Below are 14,144 nucleotides of genomic sequence, written 5' to 3'. Positions count from 1 at the left end.
TACACCCCATTTCCCTATTATCTGTATACTCCTTTCACAGACAGACACATTCCTGGTTCTCCTGCCCCCAACACACATAGGGTAAAACAAAAGAACAGGGGCTATTAAAATAGAGGAGTAGAACTCTATTTCTCACTAGCAGTGTGACCTTGGGTAAGTTACTGAACCTCTCTGAGCTTTAGCTTCCCCATCAGGACAATTGTAACATCCCTTACTATTCTTTTAAGGATTGATAAAGGTAAAGCAATAAAAGTGCTTAGGGTCTTCCAGTGATTAAAACTTCGTCTTCCAATGCAGGGGGTGCAGGTTTGATCCCTGATCAGGGAGTTAAGATCTCAGGTGCCTTGGGGTGGAAAAAACAAAACATGAGAACAGAAGCAATGTTGTAACAAATTCAATAAAGACTTTAAAAATGGCCCACAAAAAAAAAAAAATGTTTTTCAAAAAGTGCTTAATCCAGCATGGCACAGGGTATGAGCTTAAGAAACGTTATCTGCTGCTACTGAAAGTGTTAGACATTGAAGATCATGTTCTTGCATCGTTTTCGTAAGAGAATGACCTGGTTTATCATTTAAATGAGATCTCTCTCTAGGCCTCTAGCAATCTGACTGCTCAGTAAAAATTCTAATTTTTCTGCCCAGGGCAGAACAAATATGGTCCCGGTTTTAAGCGCAGCATAGCTGGGTTGTTATCTTGGGAATCCTGAGACACCGGCATGGGAGTTTTCAGCACTGCCTTGTGCATATAGATACCCTTATATCTGAAAAGGATGTAAACTTGCAAACACTGAAAGATAGCAATGAACTGGAAATCATGAAAACAAGAGTAAAAACACAAAAGCCCAATTATAATGGAACAGAGGTTATGTGGTGTGCCTGCGTCTGTGTTCAGTGTCTCAGTTACGTCTGATTCTCTGCAGCCCCATGGACAGTGGCCCACCAGACTCCTCTGTCCATGGGATTCTCCAGGCAAGAATACTGGCGTGGGTTGCTAGTTCCCTCTCCAGGGGATCTTCAGTTCAGTTCAGTTCAGTTGCTCGTCGTGTCCGACTCTTTGCGACCCCATAAATTGCAGCACACCAGGCCTCCCTGTCCATCACTAACTCCCAGAGTTCACTCAAATTCACGCCCATCGAGTCGGTGATGCCATCCAGCCATCTCATCCTCTGTCATCCCCTTCTCCTCCTGCCCCCAATCCCTCCCAGCATCAGAGTCTTTTCCAATGAGTCAACTCTTCGCATGAGGTGGCCAAAGTACTGGAGTTTCAGCTTCAGCATCATTCCTTCCAAAGAACACCCAGGACTGGTCTCCTTCAGAATGGACTGGTTGGATCTCCTTGCAGTCCAAAGGAGGAGTCTTCTCCAACACCACAGTTCAAAAGCATCAATTCTTCGGCGCTCAGCTTTCTTCATGATGCATTTTCTGGTTTACACATTAGTTTTAGCTGTTTCTCATCCCAGTGGTCTCACAACCAGCCTGAAAGGCAAGTATGATTCTGTCCATTTCACAGAAGAGAAAAGAGAGTCTCAGGTTGATGCCGCAGGAAAGACAGGCAGGAGCCACATCACACTGGGCCTTGCAGGACTTGGTAAAGAAATCTAAATTATTCCCCAGTTCAGCAGGAAGCCTTAAAAGGCTTAAGCAGGAAAGTACTACAATCTTATCTACAGTTTTAGAAGATCTCTTGGTAGAGAGGGGAAAGAGCCAAAGTGGAGCCAAGAAGGCCACGTAGGAGGTGGCTTTGGAAGTTCAGGCAAGAAATGATAGACTTCCTGGTGGTCCAGTGGTGAAGAATCCACCTGCCAGTGCAGAGAACACAGATTCAACCCCTGCTTTGGGAAGATTCCACATGCCGCGGAGCAACTAAGCCCCTGAGCCACAACTACTGAATTTCAAGCACTCTGAAGCCTATTCTCAGCGACAGGAGAAGCCACCGCAGTGAGAAGCCCTTGGCACCACAGCTAGAGAGTAGCCCCCAACCCCCGCAACTAGAGGAAGGCTGCCTGCAGCAATAAAGACCCAGCACAGCCCCCCCAAATTTTTTTAATTAAGTTGTTCCTTTCATCCTGGTGACAGCAGGGGCTGTTTTTTAAAAAAAGAAATTGTATAGCGCTTATGGAGATAAGCTTCCCTGGTGGCTCAGCTGGTAAAGAATCCTTCTGCAATGCAGCAGACCCCAGTTCTATTCCTGGGTCAGAAAGATCCTCTGGAGAAGGGATAGGCTACCCACTCCAGAATTCTTGGGCTTCCCTGGTGGCTCAGCTGGTAAAGAATCCACCTGCAATGCAGGAGACCTGGGTTCGATCCCTGGACTGGGATGATCCCCTGGAGAAGAGAATGGCTACCCACTCCAGTATTCCTGGAGAATTCCATGGACTTTATAGTCCATGAGGTCACTAAGAGTCGGACATGGCTGAGTGACTTTCACATGGAGATGAAAGAGAAGAGGGTGGTTGGCGATGTGGTGGTCACAAGGTGGTCTTAGGGTGGGTTGACGGTGGATGTTGATGGAGAGGGAGAACCAGGCATGGCGCCAGCTTCCTGGCGGGTCAGTGAGTGGTTGATGGTGGGGATGTCTGCAGAGGAACAGGTTTCTGTGGAGGCGAGGGGAGGCTTTCCTTGGATTTATTTTTGGAAGGAGGGTATCTCCTTCCAGTCACTGGGCCTTCTTATGGCAGAGGACAGGCTATATTCTCCTGCTTCTGGGCACTGAATAAATGCTTTCTGTGAGCTGGGTGCACTCAGGTCCAGCCCAGGGTAGCCTGTCTGCAAAGAATGCCACCGCTGGCCAGGCACTGCGTTCCTTCTGCCGCCAAGGAACCAGGGAGCCATTAATGACCCCTTCTGAGAACTCTGGGCCCCCGTACAAGAAACAAACAAAAAGCCCCGATGTCCTACCTTCTCGTGTTTCAGGCTTTGGTAGCTTTTTCTTTTGCCAGTCTCCACAGGATCTTTCCTCTGCTAATGTTGGAAAGCGATGCTTGTTTTGTTTTTTTTTTTAATGTTGTATTCAGGCCTTAAATAACCTTTACCATGAGGTAGATGAAGCCTAGTAAAATGGTATTAATAATAACATTGACAACAATGATGAGCTTTGGTAGAGTGTCCTCTTTTATATACAGTCTTTGAGTTTAGCCTGGAGACAATCAGGTGAGCTAAGTGGCAGGTTAAGCTCTGTTTGGGAGGCCAAGGAATATAGTAGCCACGGGCATTAAAAGTGTGATAACAATGGCATTGCTGAGACTTCTCTGGCTGTCCAGGGGTGAAGACTTCACCTTCCAGTTTGGGGGGTGCAAGTTCAGTCCCTGGCCAGGGAGCTAAGATCGCACCTGCCTTGCAGCCAGAAAACCAGAACATAAACAGCAGAAATGATCTTGTAACAAATCCAATGAAAACTTTAAGAATGGTCGACATCAAAAAATACGTTTTGAAAAATGGCATCTCTAATTCTTCTAATAAGAATTGAGGTCCTTGGAATGGGTTTGGCCTGTAAACAGCAGCTGTTGTTGTTACATGGTTAGTTTCTAGATAGACAGAGGCACAATGAAACTGCACCGTACACACAGCAGTGGAATCAACCCTGAGTTGTGTAGTTCAAAAAAAGTTCAAAGTGTTAGTCGCTCCATCATGTCCAGCTCTTTGTGGACCCCATGGCTGTAGCCCACCAGGAAAGTTGTGTAGGATTTGCGATATTTCTGGATGCCATTCTCATAAGGAACCCATGTTCCAAAGTCATTTTCTAGGGGATCCAGGCTCCTGCTGGGCCTGGACCCCCATGGAATTCCCCTCCCCCATCCCCCTCTTTGGGCTTCCCAGGTGGCACTAGTGGTAAAGAACCCATCCGCCAATGCAAGAGGCATAGGAGACGAGGGATCCCTGGGTCTGGAAGATCCCCTGGAGGAGGGCATGGCAACCCACTCCAGTGTTCTCGCCTGGAGAATCCCATGGACAGAGGAGCCTGGGGAGCTACTGTCCATAGGGTCACACAGAGTCAGACACGACCGAAGTGACTTAGCATGCATGCACACACCCCCCTCTTCGCAGTTTCCACACCTTCGCCTTGCAAGTGTCCCTCCCAAGTGAGGCGGGTTGAACATGCCACCCAGGACTGCTCTGGCCTGTCCCCGCCTCCCTGCCTCCTGCTTGGGCGCTCCCTTCCGATGCGCCCCATTGTTTAAAGTAGAGTTCAGACCCCACCTCCACCTCCTTCCCTGAGCCCCGCCCTCATGGCACCCTTTTCCAATGGAGTTCTGCATCGAAGCCCTCCTGGGCCCCACCTCACCCATCCCAGGTGTGAGTCTTGCCTCTGCCATCATGTCGATGGGGACAGAAGCCCCACCTTGTACCTTGTGATTCTCCAGCTCCCATGTGCCAGGCCAGGGCCAGAGCAGATGGCATGGTGTTGTGCAGCTGCCTTGTAGAAAATAGTGAAATAACCATCCCCAGGACTTGCCTGTGCAGAAGGATGGTGTATTCATCCAAGTCATCCTGATGGGAAGTTTACTCCTTACTCCAGAGGCGGCACCCAGACCCAAAGCCTCTGAGACCCCCAAGAACATTCGAGAATATCCCTGCACACCACACTGTTCTTCTCCAAGTCGTCAAATCTCTGCCCTTTGCAGGTGGCTCCAGGGCTCACGTCTCTGGAATGTGGACTGTGTCACCCTTTAGAAATACAGTTGTGGGGGAGGGGTGGTCAGAATTGGGGGCAATTCTGCAGTCGTGTGCCCACTTTTACACTTCGCATCCTGTCCTTCCTCTGAAGACAGCTCCAGAGGAGGTTTCCGCACTTGTCCTGGGCGCTGTGGAGATGGCTCTGCAGGCTCTGCGGTGGGGACCTTGTTGAGACAGTGCTTCGCTTTGCGCAGGTCAGTTCTGGGAGCTTTCAGGAGTGTTTTCAGTTTGCCCTCAGAGAGGAACAAACCAGTAAATGTGTGCGTGAGTGGAACCTGGTCACCCAGGTGTGCTTCTGAGAGTCAACGTGTGTTGTGCTTGTCTTGTTTGTGTATCTGTGCACCTTGGGGGAGAGAGCGGGGGTCTGCTGGGCCAGTCGGCGGGCCAGGGAGACAGTCCTGTTTTTGAAGCAGCCATAATGTTCCTCCCTCCCAGGCCGTCAAATTTGTTTCAGCCCAGTGGTTCCCTCCACTGACCTGGACGTAATGATTGTATTCTTCATAAACAGAACACCCCCACCACCAGCCCCGATTCCCAGTCCACCCCCGACATGAACTGCCCTCTGCTCATTAAGGGCTCTGAACACACACTTCTCTGTGGGAAGACGCCTGGGCCCCTTCACAGGCCCTAATTGTCGCAAGTCCCTCTGTCCATCTCTGCGAATGGTGAAGCTTTGACAAGGCATAGGGGTCGGGGGAGGTGGGGAAGAATATCATCTTCCCTGGATCCCCAGTATTTGGGTTTTTTCCGGTAAAATGTTTTCCCGGGCATCGGAGGGAGAGAAAATGGACCCTTTCTGCTTCTGCTTCCAGGGCTGATTTCAGCTGCGGGCAGAGGTTCAAGCGCAGCGGGTGTGGCCTGCCCCAGCTCGCCTCCCTCTTCAGTCCCTGTGTCCCCGGTGGGAGGGGAGCCAAGAGGTTTTCAGGGTCAGTATCACGGAAAGAGGAGGTGGTTTTGAAATCCAGACGGTACGCTGTTGCTAAGTGACTGATGTGAACCTTGGTGGCGCTGAAATCTATGTACCGAGGCCGCCACCCCACCAGGGTCTCTCTGGGGCCACTTGTTCCTGGACCCAGAGCAGCTGGAGACTGGAATCACCAGATTGGGTGGCATTCCCAGCAGAGCCCTGGATTCCACGTGGTGGCGGCCGAGAGGCACTAGACGGTCTGGACAAGGGCCTTTCTGGGTTTTTCAAAGTGGAGAGGTGGGGATCGAGAGCAGGGAAAGGTGTCCGGCCTCCCTGCTAGAAGCCCAAGGAAGCCTGGTCCTGCCTTCCACCAGCTCTGTTCCTGGCATGGCCTTGTGGCTCTGACCTCCAGTTCCTCGTTGGAGACACAGGGTGAACAGCACCCACCTACTGAGTGAGTGGCTCTGAAGGCAAACATTCCTGGCTCTGCGGCTCTTTTCCTGCGTGCCTTTGAGCAAGTGACTTCATCTCTCTGTGCTGGACTTTCCTTGTTGTTTTAGTTTCCTGTGATTGCTATAACAGAGGACCACAAACTGGGTGACTTAACAAAGCTCGAACCTCTCAGTTCTGGAGGCCAGAAGTCCAAAATCCAGAGTCAGCAGGGCCCTGCTCCCTCTGGAGGCTCTAGGAGAGAGTCCTTCCTTGCTTCTTCCAGCCTCTAGAAGTTGTTGGTGTACCTTGTGTCTGTATCACTCCCAGCTCCGCCTCTGCCTTCACCGTCACCTTCCAGAGGTGGGTTCTTCTCCAGGTGTTTCTTATGAGGCCCCTTGCTGATGAATTTAGGGCCATCTGGAGAAGCCAAAATGATCTCATCTTGAGAGCCTTTACTTAGTTGCACCCACGAAGACTCTTTTCAAATAAGGTTACATTCACAGGTCCTGGGGACTAGGACATAGACATATCACTGGGGGAGAGGGACACAGTTCAACCCACTACACTGGTTTATTAAATGAGGGTGACAATGGAGATTACACAGATTCATGCATCTCATGTTCTTTGCGCTATGCCCACCACACAGCAAACCTTCAGTGTTTGCTTGTGTCATAATCCACACCAAGTCATCATTTCATAATCACCACCACCACCACCATCACCACCATCACCACCACCACCACCATCTCCACCACCATCATCACCACCATCACCACCATCTCCACTACCATCCCTAACGTTTGTGAAGAGGCTTTCCAAACTGAACACATCTAAAACTAACTCTTGACTCTCATTCTTCAACCTCTCCAAAAATGGATACCTCTGTTTAAATAATCTTGGTTTCCTCTTCCTCTCTCCCACTTCATTACACCTAATAAGTCCTGTCTATTCTGCCTTCAAAATATATCCCCAGTATGACTGCCGTCTCCCAGGATCACCACATCACACCCCTCCATGGGGCACTGTTCCCATTTTGGTGGCCATGAATGCCACCTCTGGGGTCATAGTCAGCCCCGTGGTACTGCTCCCTGCCACCTCCATCCCCGTCTCCCGGTTCAAGCCCCATCAGCTCTCACGTGGGTCATTGCAGTTGCTGTTGGCTGTCCTCTCAGCCCCTTTCAGCTGCAGCCCTCCGGTCACTTCATGCACAAAACCCTGACTGTCTCCTCTCCTCAAAAACTACAGACTTCTTAAAAACGCAGGTCAGATTGTCAGGTTGCTACCCCAAACCCTACACTGGTTGCCCCATCTCAGAGCAAAAGCCAAAGTCCTTATGGTAATCCCAGGTACATCACCTTTCCCTCTGCCACCAGCCTTGAGCAACGCACACACATTTGCCCTTGCTGCTTCTTAGTCTAGAACACTTTCCCCCATTATCTTTGTGGGAAAGATCTCCCTCGTGTCGTTCGGGTTCTGCTTAGAAGACACGCTGTCATGGAGGCCTTGCCTGGCCACTTCAGGGTCATAGCTCAGCCAGAACCTCTCGAATCTCCACCATCTTCTGTTTTTTTTTTTCCCCAAAGTACATCTGGCTCCCTGGCCCTGGCTGTTTACTTGCCTGTCGCATCGTCCACCCTCCCCCGTCACACTCCTGGAAGGAGACGCTGGGTTCTGATGGCTGTCGAGTCCTCAGCCCCGAGTAGCTGTTAAGCTCGTGAGAAGCACTTTCTGGATGAGGGAGTGATTACGCGCAGGGCTCTGGTTTTGTGTGTGTGTGCCAGCTCTCCCAACAGCCACTGGCGTTGATGTGGTCCCCTCCTCATTTTGTCGGGTGCAAGAATAAATAAATGTCCCTGGACTGCTGAACTCAAGATGGGTAGCAAAAAGATCTGAACCAACTAGTCTTTTGCCGGAACCCACTTTCCGAATCACCATCTGTCAGGAGGCAGAAACGAAAGACTGTAGTGACAGACCTTTGGAAATGGAAGCGTGCGATGGGGGTGCACCAGGGCGACAGTAGCCAAGCGCAGCACGCCTACGCAGATTGCTCCGAAATTATCTGGGTCTCCTTCCTGTTCAATTTTTCAAATTGTGAGAGCTTTTTTTACTGCCTCCCTTGACAGTACAACATGAGGGGGAAAGAAGCATGTCCGAGAGGCCCTGTTGCTCCATTGAGTTTTTACTGTCAGCCTTCGGTGGCCTGGAATGTTCTGGAAATGGAGCACTCAGGCTGCATGAATGTGCCCTTTATTCCAAAAACAGGTCAGTCCGTTTTCCGCCTTGAGTAAACGTGATGTGTTGATAAGAATCAAATATTTCAGTGTGGGGCGGTGCAGAGATGCATTCTCAACTCTACCACTGAGATAACCTGTGTCCTTAAGCAGTTTTAATAGTAACTCTTACTCCCTGAGTCTCACCAGGTGCTAGGGACATTCCAAGTGCTTTATACTTATTAACTCATTAAGTTCCCCAAACCAATCTTGGGAATAAGTACACTTATTAACCCCAGTTAACCTAGGTGGCACAGTGGGTAAAGAATCTGCCTGTAATGCAGGAGAAACAGGGGATGCAGGTTCAGTCCCTGGGTTGGGAAGATCCCCTGGAGGAGGGCACGGCTACCCACTCCAGTGTTCTTGCCTGGGGAATCCCATTGACAGAGGAACCTGGCAGGCTACAGTCCAGTGGGTCGCAAAGGGCTGGACATGACTGAGTGCCTGAGGATGCACATAGTCCCCACAGCACCCCTTTGAGATGCATAGCACTGTGACCCCCGTTTTACAGATGAGGAGCCTGAGGCCACATGGCTCCAGGGCGACCCATGCATGTAATCACACAGTGAGGAAGTGGTTAACCCAGCATCCGCCTGTGTTAACTCAGCTTGTCTGGTGACCCCTCCTGGTTAAAGCCTGCCGGGACTCCTGGTTGTGACTCCTGGATAGAGGACAGTGCTCAGACTTCTTGGGGTGGTGTCAGGGGCCCCTGAGCCCGAGGCACTTATCCCTCCAGTCCATGTCCTAGCCCCTTCACCTTCACGCTCAGCCACGCACAACCACACTACTCAGGCCATGCCCTTGCCCTGCACCTAGCCTCTCCACTGCCTTCCTTGGAATGCACCATCCTTCCTCTTCTGACTGGTGACTTCCTGTCCACCCTCCAGGGACCAGGCCAAAGCCACCTGCTCCCTGAAGCCTCCAGTGACTCACCGTCCCCCACGCCCTTCTCCCTGCCCAGTGTCACTCTGCCCCAGGGCACCCTGAACCATGTGTCTTTGCTGCTTAGCTCACCTGCTGTCCCTGGCACCAAACCCCAGCCTCAGAGAGAGGGACAGTTACAGCAAGGAGCAGTGTGCTTGCGCAAAGACCAGACTAAGAGCTTTCTGATTTCCTTGTGGTTTTTAAAAAATACGTGCCAGCCCAACAAAACAGCTCTGCGGCTGGTGTTCCAACCATGGGCCGCCAGTTTGAGGCTCCTGGGAGCTCCTCGGGGATTCTAGTGCTTCACTCCAATGTCGGTGCGTAAATGAAGGAGGGAGAAAGGAAGAGAGGAGACAAGGAGGACTTACCTTCCTAGACCTGGCAATTTGGCTTCCATTAAAAAAAAAGCTGTATTCGTCTGCTTGAGCTGTTGTAACAAAATGCCATAAAATGGGTGGCTTAAACATCAGAAATTTATTTTCTTCCCGTTTCTGGAGGCTGGAAGGCCAAGAGCAAGGTTCCATTCCTTTCCGTTTCTGGTGATGACTCTCTTCCTTGTAGGCGGCCACCTTCTAGCTGCATCCTCACATGGCCTCTGCTCGGTTTTTGTACTCGGAGAGAGCAAGCTCTCTGGTGTCTCTAAGAACACTAATTATATGGGATCAGGCCCCCATTGTTATGACCTCATTTAACCACCGTTAGAAGTCCCATTTCCAAACACAGTCACACTGGGGTTAGGGCTCCAACATGGCTTCCCAAGTAGTAAAGAGACGGCCTGCCAATCCAGTAGCCGTAAGAGACATGGGTTTAATCCCTGGGTCAAGAAGATCCCCTGCACTAGGAAATGGCAGCCCACTCCAGTATCCTTGCCTGGAAAATCCCATGGACAGAGGAGCCTGGTGGGCTACAGTCCATGGGGTCACAAAGAGTTGGATACGACCGAAGCGACTCAGCACGCATGCATATAAATTCAGGGTGTGGAGGACGCACATTCAGTCCATATCACATGGCGTGCAGATCATTCAATCCACAGGTCTTTCCTGTGTCCTCACTGTGGGGATTCGGAAAACACCGAAGGCAAACAGCAGAGTCCATTGGTCAAAATCACGGACTTTCCTGTCAGGCAAATTCAAGTTTGATACCTAGCTCCACTTGCTGGCCGAGTGACCTCAGACCCTCTACCCAACTTCTCTGAGCCTCGCACACCTTATTATGAAAGGAGGACAGTGATACTGACCACACAGGGCTTGTGTGGGGGTGAAGTCAGATCCAGGCCTGTCCACCAGGCCCAGCATCACTGGGGACCCCACTGGAGGAACAGTTACTGAGTGCATCCTCCGGGTATTGGGCTCTGAGCTGGGTGTGGGGTATCTGGTGGCGAGCAGGACAGAGTGATGCCTTCTTCTCATTCTTCCTCAAAGAGCCAGATGGTAAACAAGGAAATGTGTGATCAGGTAGCAAGCAAGTCAGTCGTTGGTGAATGGGACATGAGCTGTGAAGAAATAAAACAGGCAGAGGGCAGGATGGGAGGAAAGCCCTCACTGGGGAGGTGAATTGGACAAGAAGCTGAGGCCAAAGACTTGGGGCAGAGTCTTCCGGGTGGGGAAGCGGCAGTTGTGAAGGCCTGAAAGTGGGCACACTGGGTGCCCGCACAAGCAGCTGTCACAAGGAACGCGACCCCACCCTCGGAGGCCACCACCCTGCGGGGACACAGGACCTCGGCCCAGCCCTCCAGCCCTGGAGCAGGGCGGAGCTGAACCAGCTGTCAAAGGGGAGCAGAGCCTTGACTGGAGTGCTGGGGGCAGCAGGACAGGGGAGGAGGAAGATTTGGCGTTGCGGCTGGGGTTAGGGGCCAGCGAGCATCCCTGCAGGGAGAGGGGAGTTCGGTTGAAGAGCCTGGAATCTGAGGGACCCTCAGAGATTGCTCAGGTCTGAGCCCAGTTAGAGAGCAGTGTCAGGCCAGGAGCCCAAGCGCCCCATGGATGAGCCCAAGGCGCCCCATGGATGAGCTCGGCGTGAGCTGATGAGGCAGCAGCCCCCATTGCCACGGCCGGGTGGGCAGGCTGCTCGTTCTGGAGACTGGGCGCCCCACTCAAGATGCAGGGCCCCGGGCGGAAATCCAGCGCTATGAGTCACAACCAGATGTACAGCCTGTCGGGGGAACCAGGGCCGAGGGGAACTGGTCACGGTTTCCTGGAAGCTTCCTGAGTGTGGAGGAGAGGTCTGCTGAGGACAGGTGCTGGGGGGGGGGGGGGGGGCCGGGCCAAGCCAGGAGACCCGCTGGGGAGCCGGCCCAGCTGCACTGTCAGCACCGGGGCCGAACTTTACGTGGCCACCGGGGGTGTCAGAGCCTGATGCCTGTGGACCCAGCTGAGGCGCGTTTGGGGTCCTCCGTCTCCCCTCCCACAGCGTGTCTGGAGTTTCCCGGACTTCTGAGAGGTGGCATGCCCCTCGGGGTGTGGATGTGGGAAGAGCAGCCCAACTGGGACTTCTGCATTGTCGCCCCATAAACTTGGATCCAAATCCATGGACTTCCACAAGCCCAGCCCCTCTCTGGCCCTGGGTCCTCTCACCTGCAAACAGATGGGATAAATTGGGAGCTCTCCAAGGTTCCGCTCAGGCAGTTCCTTTGTCTTCCTCCCTATAGATAGCAGTGGGGGCTTCCCAGGTAGCCCTAGTGGTAAAGAACCCGCCTGCAATGCAGGAGACTTAATGAAACACGAGGTCGATCCCTGGGTTGGGAGGATCCTCTGGAGGAGGGCCTGGCAACCCACTCCAGTATTCTTGCCTGGAGAATCCCACAGACAGAGGAGCTGTCTACAGTCCATAGAGTTGCACAGTGTTGGACATGACCGAAGCGACTCAGCACATGGATGAGAGACACTGAGGCCATGGAGCAAGGAGCCTGCTCTGAGGAAGCCCATTTGGAGCTTGGCCGGATATGCTCCCTTCCCCCACCACACCCCGTGTTCCAGTGTCCTACAGCCCCTTCCTGATCTGCTTCCTGGCCGCTCTTACCCTTCCTCTCCTCTACCCGTGCTCCTCATCTGCAGACATGGAGGCTCTGCCATTCCTGGGGTGGGTGGGTCCCAAGTCTAAACCAAAGGAAGAACTCCCGGGGCATAGCCATCTGTGTGTACTCACTGGGATAAGCAGGCGGGACCTCCTCCAGCCACCTCCTGTCTGAATCCTACACATCCTTCAATCCAGTTCAGATAGCGCCTCCACCAGGAAGCCTTCCAGATCTCCCCAGCCAGAGTCATCACCTTACCCAGCCTCCCCCAGGCATCCCACTTGATAATTCTGCAGGTGCCATTTTTACTTTTGTTATTGTTGTTTAGTCGCTAAGTCGTGTCCGACTCTGCGACCCCATGGACTGTAGCTGGCCAGGCTCCACTGTCCATAGCGTTTCCCAGGCAAGAATACTAGAGTGGGTTGCCATTTCCTCCTCTAGGGGAATCTTCCTGATCCAGGGATCAAACTGACGTGTCCTGCACTGGCAGGTGGACTCTACCACTGAGCCACCAAGAAAGCCCCATTTTTTTACTTACTAGTGTTGTAATTGTTTGTGCAAACATCGTAGCTCCCGTACACAATTACAAACTCACTGGACACAGTCACCAAATTGCCCCGTTTTGCCCATGCTCATCAGCAGCCCCCTCTTTGACATCTGGGTTTGGATTCTAGTGTTGGGTGGATAGTTGTGGAATAAATGGAGTTTCCTTCCTTCTGTGTAGCAGAAAGAGTCTTTCCTTCCAGAATGAACGGTTGGATGTGTAAGAGCCTGTGTTCTATAGCTGCACTGGGTAGAATCAGCTCCACCGACACACAGCGGGACCCTGGACAAGTTTCTAACACTCGTGCCTCACTGTCCTGACGTGTAGAGCGAGGATCATCATTACCTCCCCACCTCACAGGCTGGCTGTGAAGGTTAAATGAGTCATGCTTGTCAAGTGCTTGATGTCATGCCCAGCAGAGACCTACCTACCTGATTCAGTAAGCGAAGTTGTTAGATTTTCTGACAGTCTGATATGTAAATTTTTCTTTGATTTTTTTTTCCTTTTTTTAATATTACACCGTCTTGCAGAATTCGAGTTCGGCTTTAGGTAGTTGCCAGGTCCTTTCCAATCCTTGCATTCACTGAAGCTGTGTCTGGCATTCATTGCCATCTGTGGAGTGCCTGGATACGCTGGCTCGGAGCAGGGGGCAGGGAAGGGAGAGACGAGCCTTCGCTGGCGTAACTGCTCGCCTGCTCAGGGCTAGCAGCCACACGAAGTGCTCTTACTCAGTTCATGTGACTCGACAAATTTGGAATGTGTTGGGGAGAGAGAGTTTTTCCAGCTGTGAGTCAGTACATTTATGCTGTCTCACACACATATTTAAAAATTTTAGAAAGAGACTTTAGTGAGAATTCATTTATGAGTGCGAAGTGGACATCTCTGGAAACTGTGTTTTGACCCTGAAGGCAAATAATACTTAAGATATTTAATAAAGGGTTCAAAACAAGAGTCAAGGGAAAGAGAACACAGCTAGCTGCCTTTTTCCTTCTGTATTTTCCGCCGCTGAAGTGCACATTGGAGTACCCAATATAGCTTGGGTTTATAAAGCACCTCCTGGCTACCCCAATTTATACTCAGCATAGTGGAAAAATAGATATGTGAAAGAAGGGAGGCAGAAGCAGCATTTACTAAGCACCGGTTATGTGCCAGGTAATCGGAGCTGGGATGGGGGTACATGTCCCAAGTTCAAGAGACAGCGTGGGGAAAATGGAATAGTTGTGTTCAGACATGCTTGGGCTCAAACCGCAGCAGCCTACTTTTAGAATGCTATCTAAGGCCCATCTTAGCCCATTTTGTGGATGGCAAAACTAAGGCTCAGAGAAGAGAAAATAATTTGTCTATGGACACAAAGCTCTTAAGTGGTGGAAACCATATTCTA

General features: G+C 51.5%; 1 protein-coding gene across 4 annotated transcripts in view; it reads left to right on the top strand.

Moving 5' to 3' along the window:
* ZHX2 (zinc fingers and homeoboxes 2) overlaps nucleotides 1-14,144 on the top strand; it is a 178,849-nt gene that overhangs the window by 60,622 nt on the left and 104,083 nt on the right. For 2 of the 4 annotated variants that reach the window (XM_069599968.1, XM_069599969.1), the window contains exon 2: nucleotides 8,136-8,274. The exons of the other annotated variants lie outside the window; for them this stretch is intronic. The gene's annotated coding sequence lies outside the window, so the exon portion shown is untranslated. The remainder of the gene's footprint in view (nucleotides 1-8,135; nucleotides 8,275-14,144) is intronic. 4 annotated transcript variants of the gene reach the window in all.

This window comes from Ovis canadensis, chromosome 9, assembly GCF_042477335.2.
Source record: "Ovis canadensis isolate MfBH-ARS-UI-01 breed Bighorn chromosome 9, ARS-UI_OviCan_v2, whole genome shotgun sequence".
Taxonomy (NCBI): domain Eukaryota; kingdom Metazoa; phylum Chordata; class Mammalia; order Artiodactyla; family Bovidae; genus Ovis; species Ovis canadensis.
This window is presented reverse-complemented; position numbering and strand designations above follow the sequence as displayed.